At 36.8% G+C, this 18,941-nt stretch overlaps 1 non-coding gene across 1 annotated transcript; it reads left to right on the top strand.

The window, feature by feature from the left end:
* Positions 1–2,989: 2,989 nt before the first annotated feature.
* LOC118487741 lies at positions 2,990–3,096 on the top strand. The gene has a single exon (XR_004882684.1). It is a non-coding gene; the product is annotated as a small nucleolar RNA R71 (small nucleolar RNA).
* Positions 3,097–18,941: the final 15,845 nt, after the last annotated feature.

Genomic DNA, 18,941 nt, shown 5'->3' with positions numbered 1-18,941 from the left:
TGATTGTCAAGAACTCTTGCTATCAATCTTAGATCTCGAGACTACTACACACACTCTAAGGTGGATGATGGATGATGGTGGTGGATGTTGGTGTTGTAATGGTGGTGGAGTGCTGGTGAAGTGGTAGAGAGGTGGTTTGCCAAGGGATACCTTTGAAGTGAACCAAGCACCCCTATTTATAGCCTGTACAGAAGCCCGGACACGGCCCCGTGGCCATCCACTTTCTCTTTCTTCATTAATTACAATTATCTGCATTAGGCTCCACACGCCCCCGTGTTCGCTGGGCACGACCCCGTGTGTAGAAGCGTATCTGTACTATCAAGATTTACAAGATTCTACGAATCTTAGTGTTGACCACGGCCCGTATTGAGCTGGGCACGCCCCCTTCCTGGGAATAGAAGCTTCCACAACTTTGTCATTTTCTACAGACACCTGGCCACGCCCCCGTGTCCGCTGGGCACGGGGCCGTGGTCAGCCTTCTGTTTCTTGTTTTTGCTTGGGAAGATGCTGTCGAGGGGTCGGACATGCCACGTTAATTCCTTTTCTTTGTATTTATGTTATATTTTGCTGCATATTTGTTCCTTTTGTTCATTTAAGCTCGTTTGGTCCTGAAAATACAACAGGATGACAAAAGAACACTTTTTCCAACATTAGTACTAAAAAGGGTTAGTTTTATGCCCTATTTGATGTAATTTATATGTTGCATTTTACACACATCAAATACCCCACACTTGAATCTATGCTTGTCCTCAAGCAAAACTCTTTATTATGTGGTTACACACACAAATGGAATGGGTAGAAGAGAAGTTTTGGGCTTGTCTTGAGTGTCGGGAATCCGAGATATTTATTGGGTTTTATTTTTATACTATTTACAATCCTATCCGTTATGATTTATTTAGAACGTTTCATAAGAGAAATTACTTATTTGGTCATAACATGCCTCTTTAAAATTCCATTTATATACAAGTTCACATACCTCACGGGAGATCACTCAACACTCGGCCGAAGATGTATTTTTTTGAAACACTCGAGACCGGCATGGAACTTACTTCTACCATATGCTTTCCAAGCAATCAATCTCCTCCTTTTTAACTATAAACCTTTGTAAATATCAAGAGGACTTGGGGAAGGGTTAGGCTTGGGTTAAAGGTAGGTGGTTTTGGGGTTAGTGGTTAGTAAAAAGGGCTAAAAGCGTAAAAAGCGTCGGTCTTCGTAAAACTTTGTGTTTTTGTGAATTTTATTCAAACTAAGCACTTTCAAACAAAGTTTCTTTGAGGAACTTGTTTGTTTATTGCTAGACTTCATTTTTTGTCTCCAACCCTGAACTACTCTTTTCCCAACCCTGAACTCTATCTCATGTTGCACCGTCGGAGAGCATCATCCAAGCTTGAGTCTATGACATTCATGTAGTTGACCGGGTCGTCATTTTCTACTATTTTCCCAACCCTGAACTCCATCTCTTTGTCTCCAACCCTCAATGTTAATTTCCCACCATTCATGTCTACCATTGCGTGAGCGGTGGCTAGGAATGGTCTTCCTAGAATGAGCGGTACTTCGGTATCTTCCTCCATATCTAGTATGACAAAGTCGGCCGGGAAGACAAAGTCTCCGACTTTTACCAATAGATTTTCGGTGACACCTTGTGGATACTTGATAGACCTATCGGCGAGTTGTATGCTCATCTTTGTGGGCTTGTTTTACCTAGTCCAAGTCGGTCAAACATTGATGCGGGCGTGAGATTGATGCTAGCCCCAAGATCGGCTAGCGCATTGCGTATGGGTGATCCCTCAATTGAACAAGGGACGGTGAAGCTTTCGGGGTCAATTTTCTTTTGTGGGAGTTTGTTAAGTAGTACGGCGGAGCATTCTTCACTTAAATTTACTAATTGTAGTGTTTCAATTTTCCTTTTATGAGTGAGAAAGTCTCTCATAAATTTTGAATATTTTGGCATTTGAGTGAGGACTTCCACAAATGGAAGATTGATGTGCAATTGTTTTGGTAACTTTACGAATTTTGTGAATTGCTCATAGGTCTTTTGGCGAACTAATCGACCGGGGTAAGGAACCGGGGGGTTCTTGGTAGGTTCTTGATGTGGCGGAGGAGTTGTCTCTTTTTGGGGTGTTGGTGAAGTTGTGGTTTGGTTAGACGAACTCTTTTCAATTGGAGGTCACTGGAATCTCCTCGGGACCTACGGTACGGTTTCTCAATGTGATGAGATGCACTTGCGCCTTTGGGTTGGTTTTTTGCTGGGTAACGCGCCTTGTGGTCTCTCGGAGAAATTTTGAGCCAGTTGATTTAGTTGTTTTTCAATGTTTTGAATACTAGCTTGTTGATTTCTAAAGTCCGATTCCATTTGTTGGAATCGATCCAAGTTTTTCTTTTCGGAGTCGGAGATGAGGCGTGAGATAGTATCTTCAAGCCTCTCTCATCCCCCTTGTTGTTGAGAGAAATTTTGTGACTCATTTCTTGGTTGTTGAAAGTTTGTTCGTTGGTTCTGATTTTGTTGGTTACTACTATTGCCGGGTTCTCTCCAACCAAGGTTAGGGTGGTTACGCCATCCTTAGTTGTAGGTACCCGTTGGAGGAACTGACGACCTAGGTCTATTATCAATGTAGTTTACCATTTCTGTTTGATTATCCATTTCTTTCATACAACTCCAATTTTCATGTGGCCCATCGCACCTTTCACAAGCCGTAACCGAGGCCGTTTTTGCCATTTCTAACTTTTTGATTTTCGAAGAGAGGGTCTCGATTTGGGTTTGTAAAGAAGTGCTTTCGTCTACCTTATGGGCGCCCGGGGTAATAGATTTTGTGCCTCGGGGAGTGTGCTACTGAAAATTGTTTTGAGCAATTTTCTCAATTTGATTATAAATTTCATTTGGGCGACGATTACCTAGATGTCCCCCGGAGTTAGAGTCAAGTGTTTGTCTTGTGTGTGGCAACAACCCATTATAGAAAGTGGATACTTGTTGCCATACGCCCATACCGCAAGACCATGATGAGGACATTTTCTTAATAGCTTCTTGAATCTTTCCCAAGTTTCATATAAGGATTCCCCGTCCTCTTGTGAGTATGTGTTAATTTCAGTCATTAATTTAGCCGTTTTAGAAGGAGGGAAATTCTTATACAAAAACTTTTGGGCTAGTTCATCCCAAGTGTTTACCGAACCACTTGGGAGGGTGTTAAGCCAAGCCTTAGCTCGGTCTTTCAGTGAAAATGGGAACATTCGGAGGTGGATGACGTCATTCGATGCTCCGTTGATCCGAAAAGTATCACATATTTCCAAAAAGTTGGTAACATGTAAATGTGGATCTTCGTCCGCAAGCCCATGGAAAGTTATGGAGTTTTGGACCATTTGTATCAAATGCGGCCGAAGTTCGAAGTTGTTTGCATCGACATTCGGTGCATTAATAGCAGCGCCAAGATTACGTACCGTGGGTCGTAGGTAATCCATTAGGGTACGTTGATCCACCATTGGAAGTAGGTCCGTTCGGGTTCCTCTAAAGGTTCTTTTATGTCTTTATTGGAACCGGAGCTCATGCACTGCGTAGGAAGTTCAGGTGCGGCACCTGGGTTCCAAGTCCTGCGATAAAAACAAAAAGATTGCTGGTTAGAAGTCTCACCACGGCCCCGTGGTCGCTGAGCACGGCCCGTGGTCGTGGTTACAGTGATTATTTTTTGGATCCCTGTTACTGGAAAGTTCAACACGGCCCTGTGCTGCACCAACACGGCCTCGTGTTCACCCTTTTGTAACTCAGAAAATAAAAACTGCCAGTAAGGATGCTGGGCACGGCCCGTGTCCGACCGGGCACGGCCCCGTACTGCAGTCTGCAGAAGCTGAAAAAATATAAAAAAATCCTAAAAAACGGAAAAATAAGAAAAACGATTAGGCCGTTGATTCTTAACTTTCTTAAAATCCTTGTGTCCCCGGCAACGCCGCCAAAAACTTGATGCGTGTGTAGCGTTATATATTTTTGTTGATATTTTAAGCCCTTTTTAACACATTAGTCAATTTTTAAATTTATAAAACACGATATTCTACTAACACTAAACACACATAAGGGCAAGTGCACCCATCGTTGTCACACCCCAACCAATGGCGGAAACATCGGGATGAGACGAAGTGTGAAGATTGCTCGAGACATCATAACGCTATTTGTGACAATAATTTAATAATCCAAATTTCATTTCCAAACTTCAAGTAGTCATCAATACAAGATCCCAAATAACAACAAGTTTAATCAAAATAACAAACCAACATAACCAAAATTCGATACAACATATTAAACCTAACGTCTAAAGTGTGTATCTAGGCATCGTGCTACCTCTTTCATTTCCTCATCATCAACCTGTAACATGTTTAAAATACAATTCAATGCAAAAGCAAAGGCGAGTATACAAGTTTGGTACATACATAGCATAAGATAAAAGTGTGAACAATCCCTCATAGCAAGCATGCGATTCAAGATAAACATTAAATATGGCATGTGTCTAACATATCAAACCAAGAAAACGCAACTTGCTCATGACATAACCAAAGTTTCAGTAGAGGCGGGTCGTTAATCCTATAGCGCTACATATGTCAAGGTTTGGCTCGTACGAAGTTAATGATAAGTTCAACACATAAGAATCACCCAAATTTAAAGTATCAAGTCATCACATATACAAGCATGTTATAGGAATGTTCATGTGTTTAGACAAAAGTTCATGTGTAAGTTTCAATAGGTAAACATGTTACACCCCAAAAGTGGTAAAAATAAAAGGGGAAAAGTACGAGTATACTCACAAAATTGTTAATTCTTCCGATTATCCAAGTGTTGTCGAGTGAATGAGATTATGAGGTTGAATGTATTCGGGTTGGAGTTCAAGGTATGATTAGAGTCGGAATTCAGAAATTAAAATACACAAAGTATGTATGTATGAAAATAATATCTAAGTGCTAAGAGTTTGTTTATGACACCATATCAAGTGGTTTCATGGGTCCCAATTTGCCCATTGGAATCATAACAAGTACTCTAGAATCTTAGATATGTTAGCTTAGGTTTATGGTGATTAATCATAGCTTGATTAACACCACAAACTCAGCCATGTTTCCATATAATAATAGGTATATTCATAAGGTAATAATATATCGTAGACTATGTCCAATCAAGTATTGTCATATATGTCAAGCATCATGTATGTCAAGCATGGAGGTTAGAAAACCTCATTATAAGATTCACCACTACACACACCATCTTTGAGATGGTGGGAGGGTCATGAATAACGATAAATTAAATCTAATATAATCAAGTCATACAAGTGTTCAAATGAAGGAGTGGAACTTATTTTGGAAGGTCAAAGCCTCCATTTGTTCACACTTCACAAGTCACAAGTTCATTATATAGAAGATGATGACTTGTGCTTGTTTTCATCATTCGATTATCAAGTTTAAACATAAATTAAATGGGTGTTTGAACCCAAAATTTTTATGGAAATCCCCTAAACACAAACCCACAACCATAGACCAAGTTGTGAGCTTGGTGGGAACAAGATTCCATCAAGTTTTCTATCAAAACATGAAGATTTAAAAAAATAAAAATGTGCAGAATTTAAAGTGCACTTTGAACCTCAAAAATGGTGAGGTTTCACCTTAGTTTGCCCAAGCAAACTTGTGAAAACCTTCCTAGAGGTTATCCAAGTGTTTTAGAAAAATAAACAAAGAAGAAATAGGATGTGAAGTGAGTTGAAAGTCACTTAAAAAGGCTGAATGTTGCTGTCCAGATTCTGCTGAAAAGGGCGGAATTGAGGAGTGTTTTTGAAGTGTTTGAAGGTTGTAAAAGTGTAAAAAATGGCTGGACATAAGTGGGTATATATAGGGATTGAGTTAGGGTTGAGTTGGTTGCAATTAATATAATTGGTTGGGGGTTTAAATGAATAAAAAAAAAGAAAAAAAAAACTTCTAATTGTGGTGCTGACCGAAAATGGCTGTTAACCAGCCTTAAGTAATTATTATTATTATTTTTTTTTATTATTGAACATTAAAACAAGTGTTAGCAAAATATGACATTATTATACATTAATGGTGAATTAATGCATGTGGTGGTGGTTAGTTATTTGAAATAATAAACAAAACAGTTCCGCCAATTAAGGCAGCGATCGAACAGGCTTTTCAGCCATTTTATATCTTTTTTTTTTTGTTAACATATAAGTGGGGTTTAGCACATATAATATTTTGAGTTAGTGTATTTAAATATATAGATAATATATAGAACATCATGTGGCTAGGTGTCTAAACAATTAAAGCAACACAATTTAAGTTTGGCAGCTTCCAATCGCTGCCATTGGCAGACATAACATTCTTTTACCTATTTCTTTTTTTTTGTTTTTCAATATGATATACATAACATCAACTATACGTTGATGTTTAACATATTATTATTATTATATGTTATTATTATTATATTATTATTATTATTAGATTATTAAAATTAACCACGTATTTAATAGTTAACAAACATGCATAAGTTACGAGTGCAAGTATGTCGAGTATCGGTTGCGCGCATGCATTCGAGATCGGTAACGCATAACCCGAGTATTGCAACACGCATAAGCATGTATGAAAAAAATAGTATTCCATATAAAAGATTCATTTTGTTATGATCAAAGTCTCGGATTTACAATGGTTTGAAACGAAATACAAAAAAAAAAATAGGATTCCAAGCAAGGGTTTCCAAATATAGCAAGTATGATAACGCAGGGCGTTACATTCTCCCATCCTTTAGGAAATTTCGTCCCGAAATTCATTCAAGAGGAAGACCTTGGAGAAAAAGCATTTTGGCTAAAAGAATCGAGACTTGGGAGTTTTGAAACGTTTAGAAAAGTACGAAATTTTGAAGAACGATAGGATAGGAATTTGTTTGACTAAAATGGGTTGAGGCGTTTAAGCATAGGTAAAACGGGTATGCGTGCGCATAGGCAAAGGAGTTTAAATAAGTTTGAATGTGAACGGGGTTCATATGAAAGAAAGGATAATGGAGAATAATAGGAGTATGGGGTGAACAATTGACACTAAATGAATGCAAGTATATGAATGATATAAGTATTAGATAGAGGAAAGTAGCGTGTTAAAGATGAAGTCTCGGCATGGATAATCGGATATGATGCGTTTGTGAGTTGTTTAAAGCTTGTATTAGGTCCAAAAGGTCTGTAAAACACTGAATTTCTCATGGCACGTTTTACGAAAGTTTGGTAACATGGTGAAAACACTTATATATAGGAAGTACCAGCGGCGTATCCACCATGTTTTGACCATGTTACGTTCGTTTCGTCTTCGGTGTCATGTTACGTTTCGTGTATTATGTTGGTACATTAATGTCTATCGCCTCCGTCATCTCAGTTCGTAGCTGAAACAGAAGAACTATAGTGTTTACAATGTAATATCTTGTTACTAAAGGCAAGGTGGCATTATTGTAAATAAGGAAAGATTCCTTATCACCTTTGGCCTATAAATAGAAGCCTTAGGCTTTTAGTTAGAAACTTTTGCCATTTTGATCTTTGGAGCTTAGAGGTTAGAAAGAGAAGCTAGAGAGAGAAAGTAGAGAGAGAAAGGCAAAAGGTGATTCACGGTTCTTGTATCTTTTCAGATCTATCAAAGAATCACGTTAATAGTACGTCTCGTGTGTTTCGGTTATTCACGTTCACGGATTCCGCACGTCGAACGTGTCATACGCAATCGTTTCGGAGTCAAACCGGTCCTAACAAGTGGTATCAGAGCAGGAGCTCGATTGCACAGATCAAACGCACGAATACGCACAGAAATCCTTCAGATTCAGAGTCAAATTTACTCAGATTTGTCAAATTCTTCTTAACTTTCTTGTTCTTCACGTTTTTATCTGAAAATCGCAAAATTAACAGTGTTTTTACGGTTGAAATTGGCTGAAATTTTGATATGTTGTGCGCCTATATCTGATCTATGATCCTACAAATTTTCAGGTCAAAATTCCAAGCCGTTTGAGAGAAATCAGTGATTTTGTGTTCGTTTGAGCTGAAACTGTTCGTCATGTTGATGTCAAACTCTGTTCGATCGAACAGCAGAAGTCCTACTTGAATTGAGTAGACCAACCGTTCGGTTAGGCTAGTCGAACGGCTAGCAAAGTGCTAACCGTTCGAACAGGAAGTTATCATTCGAACAGGAATTTTTGGATCGAACAGGAATTTTGAATCGAATAGCTGTTCGATCGGTTGGCCTAATCGAACGGCTAGCACCTCCTGTTCGATCGAATAGAAACCTCAGACATTCATTAAAAACGTTGACTTGTTGACCTAGCCGAACGACTAGGACTCACCTCCTTTTTGTTCGATCGAACAGCATCCATTCCCAACCGATCGGCTAGCAAAGTGCTAACCGATCGGCTAGAAACTCTTGATCGAACAACATATTAGTGCACTTCAATCGAACAGCTGTTCGATCGGCTAGAAAGTCATTCACTCGAACAGCATATTGACTTTTTGACTCTGTTCGATCGAACAGCACAGCATTCCTAGCCGAACGGCTAGCACCACCGCTACAATACTTCAATCGAACAGCTGTTCGATCGGCTAGCAAAGTCCCATTCGAACAGCAATATCTTCCTACTCGATCGAACAGTAACATTTTCTATTCGATCGGCTAGCATCCTATTCCTATCCGATCGGCTAGCATCCATTACTACTCGATCGGCTAGTAACAACCCCCATCCGATCGGTTGATAAAAATCAAATTGAATAAATGTTTTAAAATTGATTTGGATCATATTATTTGTAAAATCATATCAAATCAATTAGTTTCCAAAATCAAGTTTGTTAAAAGTCTTTGAACTAATCGATTGTTTACGTAATTCATTCAGGTGATTCAAGGTAATTCAGAAGATCAAACCATGGCAGAGGAATTTTATAACACGTTTTTCAACGCGTTCACATCTGAATCATCCGAAGTTACAACTGTTACACCAAAAACAATTACGAAGGCAATCAATGAGAACATCAAGCATGATAACTTTTACGGAACGCATTCTAAACCACCAACGCTTGAAAGCATTGAAGACTATACTTGGTGGAAAGAAAGATTCATCAATTGGGCAAAAGCGTATGCGCATGAAAGTTGGTTTTGTCTAGAATACGGATATGAAAAGCCAAAAGATGATAAAGGTGAAGATTTACAGTTCAAAAAATTCTCCAGAGACGACAGAGCAGAATTTGCCGCCGAACAAAGGATGATCGCATTGATACAGTCAGCAATTAGAAACGATATATTTGCATTATTAAATCATAGCGGGACATCCAAATCGGTTTGGGAAGCTTTACGTATTAAAGCTGAGGGTGGCAAACAAATTAAAAAGAACAAAATCGCGCTAATTAAAAAGGAATTTGATCTTTTTGATAGTTTAAAAGGAGAATCGGTGAGACAAATGATAGAAAGATTTTGTCACCTAAAAATCGAACTCGAAAGATTTGAAATTGCTAAAACAAGAGAAGAAATCATCGATAAAGTGATTGAAGCGTTACCACGAGTTGATCAGTGGCAAACGTTTGTGTTTATTTTGAAAAATGATGATTCATATGATACAATTTCTCTTGATACATTATTTGAAAAGATTGAAAGTCATGATCTAGAGCTGCAGAAACAAAGCAAGATGACAGAGTCTTCACGTCAACAGAATGTCGGCTTGTATTACAAAAGTAGTATACTTTCAGAGAAAGGCGTTGGTTCACCAAAAACAGCATTTGTTGGTGAAAAGATGAATGAATCTCAAACAACGTCAACAAGTCATCAGTCTGGATATCATTCATCTTCAAAAACAAATTCTGAAGACACAGATGAAATTTTGTGCAACATTGCTCTTAAACTGAAGAATTCTCCAGCAATGAGTATCAATGCAGCGAAGCAGCAAATGAGCTTTCTTGCATCTGTCCTGGAATCATATGAAGGTCTGGTAGCTGGAAAAATCGGTAATTCTGAACTGACGAAAGAAGACTACGACCAGATTGATCCAGAGGAGATGGAACTTATTGATATTCGTTGGTGTTTAGCAAGCTGCATTCGGAGAGCTCAAAGATACATGGAAATTACTGGGAAACAATCTCTTGGTGGTCCATCAACAAAGCTCGGTTTTGACAAGTCAAAAGTGACCTGTTTCAAATGCAAGCAAAAGGGTCATTTCAAAAGAGAGTGTAAGAATGTAGAAGTTGCTGAAAGAAATGAACGTCCTTTCAATGATGATTATTATCAAAAGGCGATCTACCATCGAAGCAGAGAAGAGCCAAAGTTGATTGAAGATAGACCAAAAACAACTTCAAGAGCTTGTCCTGTCATATATCCTGATGAAGGATATGATTGGTCTCAAATTTGTCCAGAAGAAGATCGAAATGATATTGTTCGCAAAACAGCTCATGGGAAAGCTACGACAGCACCAAGAAAGTTTGCGAATGTTGCTGAAATTAAAGAAGAAAAAGAACCTGCTAAAAACCATGAAGAAAAGATTGAGAACAAAGAGAAATCTCGAGAAGAGATCTTGAGTGAGAAAACACATAAAGAAAGAGATGTGGTTTACAGAAGAATGGATGAGATGCAGGAAGAATATGAGAATGCTGTCAGCAACAAACGATGGGACAAGAAGAGAGAGTGTTATTACAACAGAGAAGGAGAACCAGTTGTTCCAAAGAAAGATATAATCTTTGATGATGTTCTTCTTGCTGTCCCGTTGAGAGCTGAATATTACAGAAGAGTGACGAAAGATGATGCATACGTTAAACAATACGAAAGAGATATCCGATATGCTATGCTGTCATGCTTGAGAAAAAGGGATGAAGAGAAAATGAAGAAGAGTGTTGAAGAGATGGTAGTTAATCTGAAGAAGGTTGCTGAAGAAGTCGAAACAGAAGTTGTGAAAGTTGAAGTGGTGAAAGAAGTTGAAGAACAGCAAATTGAAGAAGAAGAAATGAAGGATGTCAAGTCAGATGTTGGTGATGTTGACGAAGAAGTCAGTGTTGAACAAAAACTGAATGATGCTGAGATGAAGCAGCCAGAGGAAGCTGAAAACACCGAAGTGCCAAACACTGAGGTACATTCTGATTCTGAATTCTTAAAACCATTTGAACAGTGCAAGAAATGCATGGAACAGTGCAGAGCTTGTACTGAAAAAGATGAGCAATTCAGAACAAAAGAACTTGAATTCACAAAAATCGAAAACATTTTCAAAAATAAATGCAAAGAATTGTTAGAAAAAGAAAAGGTTTTTAAAGAAAATGATGAAAAACTTTCTGAAAGATGTAACAAATTGGAAAAAGAAAATAAAGTTTTGAAAGAAAACGTTTTGAAAATGACAAATAAATGTGAACAAAAAGAGATTGCTTGTCAAGAAATGAAAAAGGAATATGATTCAATGAAATTATCATATGAGATTATAAAAGAGTCATATGAAAAAGTGAAAGACGAAATGAAATATGCTCAATCTAGAATGAATTATATGTCTGAAACAACAAAAGAGCTAAAACGAATGTATGCTATAAAACAAGATGTTGTTAATTCATATATTGAGGATGTTGCTAAGCTAAAGCAACAGATTGTTGATTTAGAACAGGAAAACAACAAGTTAAAAAGTTACCATGTGTCGTCATATGTGCTTGAACGAATTTTCAATATAAAACCGGGTGATGGTGAGTCTGAGCAGAACAAGAAAGGCATTGGCTCAGAGTTTCATCAAGTTCCACCACCGGAAAAGTTTGCATTTTATGATGAGGAAAAGGTCGAAAAAGCTTTCAACATGGTAGAACAATTGCCAGACAACATTGACATAACCTATTCCAAATCTGATGATATTCATGATTCAGAGGTGGTAGGTAAAGTCGTTGAAAGTGTCTTGAACGAAGAGTCGGTTCATACAGGTAAAACTGAATCACAGGATGAAGATGAAGGAAATCTTCATGATGGATATCTGAAGAACACAAAATCTGAGAAAAGTTTGAATGATGATTCAAAGGGATTGGTTTATACCATGATTGGATCGGACAAATTATTCTTAGACGTTGTATTCCCGATTCAGAATGTGATTTCAGAAAAGATTGACAAAGTTTTCAAGATGGTTGAGATTGAAAAATCTGAAATTCCAAAATTTGCTGGTAAAGGTCACAAAACTTTTTATAACAAACCTGGTTACAAGAAGAAAAACATGAAGGCTGGGTTGGGTTATAAGAAGAAACAAAATTGGAATAAAAATAAAACTCCGAATTTTCAGGCAAAAATGAACTTCGTTCACGGAACAAGTTCAGAAGAAGAGAAAGAACTCAAATTTAGACAACAGTCAAATGAAGTGTTTCAGGCCCAGAAAAAGCAACAACAACAGGTCAAAGATGTTTCAAAGAGAACATGCTTTAAATGTGATCAAACAGGACATCTTGCTCGCAAATGTCCAAATCTGAAACCTGTTGGTGTTGAGACGAAAAAGAAGTCTGTTTATGTTCAAAAACAGAAATATGAAGTTGAGATTCAAAAGTCAACCAAGTTTGAATCAAAGCAAACCTGGAAGCCAAAATTGTCAAAGGCTGACTCACAACAAACTTGGAAACCAGTGACACCCGAACTTAGAACAACACAAAGTTGGAAAACAACTGTTGATGCAACAAAACCAAACCAATTTTGGAAACCAAAAGATGTTGTTCAGAGTCCAAAGGTTCAAAAAGAGTCACATTTTTACAAACGTGGGACTCCAAAAGGTCAAACATGGAGTGTTAAGAAACATGTTGATTTGGTTAAAAATGAGAAACAAAAACAAATCTGGAAATCGAAAACAGAAACAGAAAGTTCAACTTATGAGGTGAAAAAGGCTGAGGAGTCAATTTCGATTGATTATGATGCAAATTTTCCACCACTTAAGGCTGAAAACTTTAAAATTCAGATTGCTAGAGTCAAGGTTACACCCAAGGCTGATGAGGCTTGGGTGGATACAATGTTTGATTGAACAATTTGATTTGCCGGAGCTTCCTTTATCGCGAAGCATGAATCGGCATCCATCTTTAATGAAAAGAAAATTATTGAGTCGTATTTGATAAAATTTAAATGTGCAGGTGTTTCTGAAGAAAACTGAATGTCAACCAAAGGAGAAACGAAGCAGCCTGGCACCGGAGGCTGCTGATCCCTGCAACGGTTAAACAGGGAGTTTGTTTGATTTCTGTACATAAATAAACAATATTTTCAAAAACCCTAAAAATTTAAAAATTTAAAAACCAAAAATATGTTTTCATTTTGTCAAAAATTTGAAAATCAAAAATATGTTTTTTTTTAAATTTGTCAAAAAAAAAAAAAAAAAAAAATTTCAAAAATATGTTACTTGAATTTGCCGGAACTCCCAGGTTGGTAATTGAGGAGTAGGAATCGGCATCTTTCTTGAGAAATGTTTTATCAAGGACATTAAATTGTACTTGATTTAACTTTCGAATTAGTTGATAAAAGAACAAAGTGATGAATAAACCCCGTGTCTGAATTAAACAAAACTTATTTTCCGGAAAAACCATTTTGATTAAAACAAACTTAAGTGTTTTGAAATCATAATGGGAAACTAGTTTGTTATCAGGGGAAATTCTGATTGAATACGCCGAAACCCTCACGGCTGAACAAACATGATTAATTTCACAAGATTGAAAAACGGTTTTCAAACTGTAAAAGATCAATGTGTTGTAAATCATGGGGGTACAATATGTTTTCTGTAAATCAGTGTATGAGAAGCAGAAAATGGATGGCGAGACAAAGCTATCAGTATCAGGTTGTCAAATTTTCTTTAAATGGTTTTGAATTTTAGGGGGAGTAAGAGATATTATTGTCAGAAATTCAGAAAATCCAAAAACATTAGAAAATTTGAAAAAGCCAAAAACATGATAAAATTCAAAAATGAGTTTTGTTGACAATAGAGGAAATGATAGTACATCAGTGGACTATCACAGCACGCTAAGGAATTGTAATGTCAAATGTGATAAACGGTCTCACTGATAATGTGACGATAGGTTTTCGTACATTTAGTAGATTTATTCGGGATATAAACCTAAAATTTCAAACTTGCGAAATTTGTGGGGAACACTACTTGGATATATAGGTAACCCCTGAAATCTCGTTTGAAAGGTCTCGTATTCTGATATACTAGGTGTTTATACTCTATGATGTCTGGGGTATTATTTCGGGACTTCTGCTGAACGGTAGTTCTGACCTAGTCCTTGGATAATGCTTTGCTGTAAATGCTTGAAACATAGCATTCTAGCCCTCAGTGATTAGACAATAAAATTGATAATCATCTGTTGTAGCTAAAAGATTCTCTAAAGGGGACACACCGCAAAGTCGAAATTGATATCTCTCTGCTGAACGGAAGTTCTGACCTGAGATCCCTCAATTCTCGCATTTAACCCCTAATTTATGAACAGACATCATTGTAGTACTCTTGCCTGTAAGACTGAATATTGAGATTCTGGATACGGGAGTATATTCAAGAGGTGGGACACATAAATCGAGCTAAGTTCCTAAAACATCTAAAAAGTATCCTGAATAGATTGAAAATTGTGTGAAAATTTAAGAGGACAACTATATCGTTAATCGAGGTGAATCGTTTAGAACTTAAAATGATTAAAGCTTAACGGTGCTAGTGATTTGTTTCAAAAACTGATATGATCCTCTTACACGAATTCAAACAAAAATATTGTCTGTAAATATGTTTGTACATATTTCTTTACTGCTTTATATTTTCAGAAAAATACAAAAAGATTTTGATTTCTGCTTTATTTTCGACAACCGATGTCTGAATGCTAAGTTTCAAGATCTAAGTATGCTAATCATGGTTCTGGAAATAAATCAAGTTCATTAATTTGAAACTTGAAGTTTTTTAAAATAAAAATCAAAATTTAAAAACAGTTTGTGATATCTTCAAGGTCATTAATTTGGACTTGGATGATCAATCGTGAAGGATTTGGATGCTCATATTGTTAAAATCTTAAAAAAAAATCAGTTTTTCGATTTGGATTCTTTAACGCTGTCAAATCTATAAAGCATTTTGATAGGGGGAGAGTGTCAAGATAATCCTGGATATTTTCATATTATTATATCTTAAAGCCAGAATCTTGATTTAGAAAGTTTAAAGAGCCAGATTACGATTTCTGGATAATCTCAAAACACTGTCACTTATAAACGTATGAGTGTTGCAGATGTTATTCCAGACTACGATCCTGACAGCTGAGTCTGAGGGGGAGTCTGAAGACGAGCTCAATTCCAACGGAAGCGTGTAAGGAGCCAGGTATCGTTTCTGGAAGAGCTTGTAACTGGAAAGCCAGGTGTCGATCCCAAAGCATGGAAGCTTGATGAAAGGGGGAGCCTGAAGAGTTCACCGAAAGGGGGAGCTGAAGCTGAAGATAGATTCATCGGGATTACATTCAAGCTAAAGAGAGAGAGAAAGAAAAGAAAAAGAAGCTACAAGTCTGAAGATTTGAGATTGACTACGGCAATATCCAAGGGGGAGTCTGTTGGTACATTAATGTCTATCGCCTCCGTCATCTCAGTTCGTAGCTGAAACAGAAGAACTATAGTGTTTACAATGTAATATCTTGTTACTAAAGGCAAGGTGGCATTATTGTAAATAAGGAAAGATTCCTTATCACCTTTGGCCTATAAATAGAAGCCTTAGGCTTTTAGTTAGAAACTTTTGCCATTTTGATCTTTGGAGCTTAGAGGTTAGAAAGAGAAGCTAGAGAGAGAAAGTAGAGAGAGAAAGGCAAAAGGTGATTCACGGTTCTTGTATCTTTTCAGATCTATCAAAGAATCACGTTAATAGTACGTCTCGTGTGTTTCGGTTATTCACGTTCACGGATTCCGCACGTCGAACGTGTCATACGCAATCGTTTCGGAGTCAAACCGGTCCTAACATATTACCATACGAAGTAGCACACTCTATGGTTCTCATACGCCTATCACTATAATCCCGTGTGCACCCGTGATTATTTTGATCGTCGCATGATCCGCATAGCTTGTACTAGTTGTGTATGAATCGGGGTATACATAAAAAAAATTTAGAATGTGTACGTACAAGAATGTAGTATATAAGCAAGTCCATGTTTAAGTATGTGTGGGACCCACGCAAGCGAATCCCTCGGGTTGCGCTCGCGTATAGGTACGAATATATGAATCATGAGTAAGGATGAAAGTATGAGCATAAGTTTAATTATGAATACGCATGTATGTATGAGCATAGACATAAAACGTGTAAGTAGTATGTGTACAAGTAGAAGCGTAAAACGTATAAGTAGTATGCGTATAAGTACAAGCATAAGACGTATGAACATAGGTGTAGGTATGAAAAATAAATATTGCGTAAATAGTGTTTGTTGGGACACCACGGATCTAAGTGTATAAAACATTCAAAAGGTCGAGTACGTAAATACGAATGATATAAATGATGTTATCGCGAGGTATCGACCAAAATGTGTACGATGATATGCATGTATTGTTGTTTAAATGAAACATTGAGTTTATCGAATCAAAATTAGGTTGACCTTGGTTGAAAGGGTAGAATATAGTTGTGTATGTAAGAGGATATAAAGTACTAATTGGTTAAGCATAATGTATTTTTGTAATGATTGAAATGCTACTTTTGTTAAAAAAAAAAAATTTCATGTAAGTCAAAGATTGTCGGTTCCCATGAAGACTTCTTGCCCGCGTGTTTTGTAAATTGGTGTAGGAAAAAGGTTTTCGTTAAAAAGTAAGTTCGTTTCATCAAATAAGAAATTATGAATTTAGGAGGTCCTTGTGAAAACTAGGATCTTTAGAAGGGAAATTTAGCAAAAGGACTTAGAAATAAAAATAAAATAACAATTGATTTATTGGTGTTAGAAGGGTATTTGGTAAAACAATCATATAACTTCTATAAGATCTTATAAGTATTCGGGAAAGGTTGGTTGGATTTTGATTAAAAGTAGAAGGTGAGCATGTTTTCGTGATTAAGTCGAATACAAAGTTCGTGGGCAGAGTTTCATTGAACCGATTAAATTGATAGGTAACATTTCGTATGGTTTTGAAGTTCGAGTAATAAAACGTTTTAAGACATGATTAAGAATCTCGTGTGTATGCTTTACGTGAAAAATAAAATGGACTTAAAAAAATACGTTTGATATAATAATAAATTTTAAAAATCGCATACGTAGGGATTTGATTAATGATAAACAATTTAGGTATAAAGATGATCGAGTTTGCATAATAAGATATTTTGGAGAGACGTTTTGGTAACGATCACCTAGGTAAGGGAATCACCCCTAACTCGTTGGTGAGGTCGTTTTAAGTAAAGGGAAGTGGAGTTAATCGTCAAGGTAAGGAAATCACTCCAATCTCAAGGATACGTCTCCACTAGTTGTTACAAGGAATATGAATTTAAATTATATGATAATCATACATATATAGATGTATCGAAAAGGTTCGATATATTGTGTGTGTGAAAAGAGAAATCGAAGGTAAACTCGAGTTTGAAAGATTGCATCGTATAAAATGAATAATAGAAACACATGTTTGACCAAAATTTGGAGGGTTCCAAAACGGAACTTTGACTAACCAAAGTGGTCGAAAAGTCTTTTGAATTTGAGGAGTATGCTTTGGCCTAATAGGTAAAATACTCTCGTCGACAAGTCGGTTAACGGTATTTACCCTTCCGGTTACTACATGTCCCAAATCAATCGAAATTTCGAGACTTGGCGGGATGTATAAAAAAAATATCAAGGAGTGGAACTAGTCGACAAGGTGCGGGTTTCACCCCTAACTTGACGATTTCGTATCCTAAGTGTGGTTGGTACTCGTTGGGTCAAATTTGATTTCGACACTTTGACGAGGGTCCACTAGAATTCAAAATTTGAATTTCTCCATCAAGGTGAGGATTTCACTCCTAACATGGTGGTGAATTTCGTGTAAGAAAAGAAAAGTAGAAGGATTGAGAGTCATTTACCAAATTTTGGGTTTCACGCCTGTTTTGGTGAAGTCATCTCGTTTGTATAATACGAGTGTTTTGCGGATTAGAATAGTCGAGTAAAATGTGTGAGGAAAAAAAATGTAAGTTAAAGATTTAGACGGACAAGTATAAACATGTCATGAATAGCACACAAGGAATGGAATAATGAAACAATTATTTACACACAAAAAAACGTATGTCAAAAATTAACGCATAAATGATAGAACAATGAAACAAGTATTAACACATAATGAAACAAGTATAGCAAGTGTTAACATATAAGTGAGATATATGCTTAAAAGATCAAAAAAAGAATTAATAAAAGCAAATAAAGTAGCATGCAACTAGTTTCAAGCAAAACATAAGAATAAAGCTCTAAAACTATAGACTAGGTTAAAGCATTCCTACTTTTCCTAATTCCCTATAGTTATGGCTCTGATACCAATCTGTCACACCCCAACCAATGGCGGAAACATCGGGATGAGACGAAGTGTGAAGATTGCTCGAGACATCATAACGCTATTTGTGACAATAATTTAATAATCCAAATTTCATTTCCAAACTTCAAGTAGTCATCAATACAAGATCCCAAATAACAACAAGTTTAATCAAAATAACAAACCAACATAACCAAAATTCGATACAACATATTAAACCTAACGTCTAAAGTGTGTATCTAGGCATCGTGCTACCTCTTTCATTTCCTCATCATCAACCTGTAACATGTTTAAAATACAATTCAATACAAAAGCAAAGGCGAGTATACAAGTTTGGTACATACATAGCATAAGATAAAAGTGTGAACAATCCCTCATAGCAAGCATGCGATTCAAGATAAACATTAAATATGGCATGTGTCTAACATATCAAACCAAGAAAACGCAACTTGCTCATGACATAACCAAAGTTTCAGTAGAGGCGGGTCGTTAATCCTATAGCGCTACATATGTCAAGGTTTGGC

The sequence above is a fragment of the Helianthus annuus genome, chromosome 15 (assembly GCF_002127325.2).
Source record: "Helianthus annuus cultivar XRQ/B chromosome 15, HanXRQr2.0-SUNRISE, whole genome shotgun sequence".
Classification (NCBI taxonomy): Eukaryota; Viridiplantae; Streptophyta; class Magnoliopsida; order Asterales; family Asteraceae; genus Helianthus; species Helianthus annuus.
Note: the sequence above shows the minus strand (reverse complement) of the source record. Positions and strands in the feature narration are given on the sequence as shown.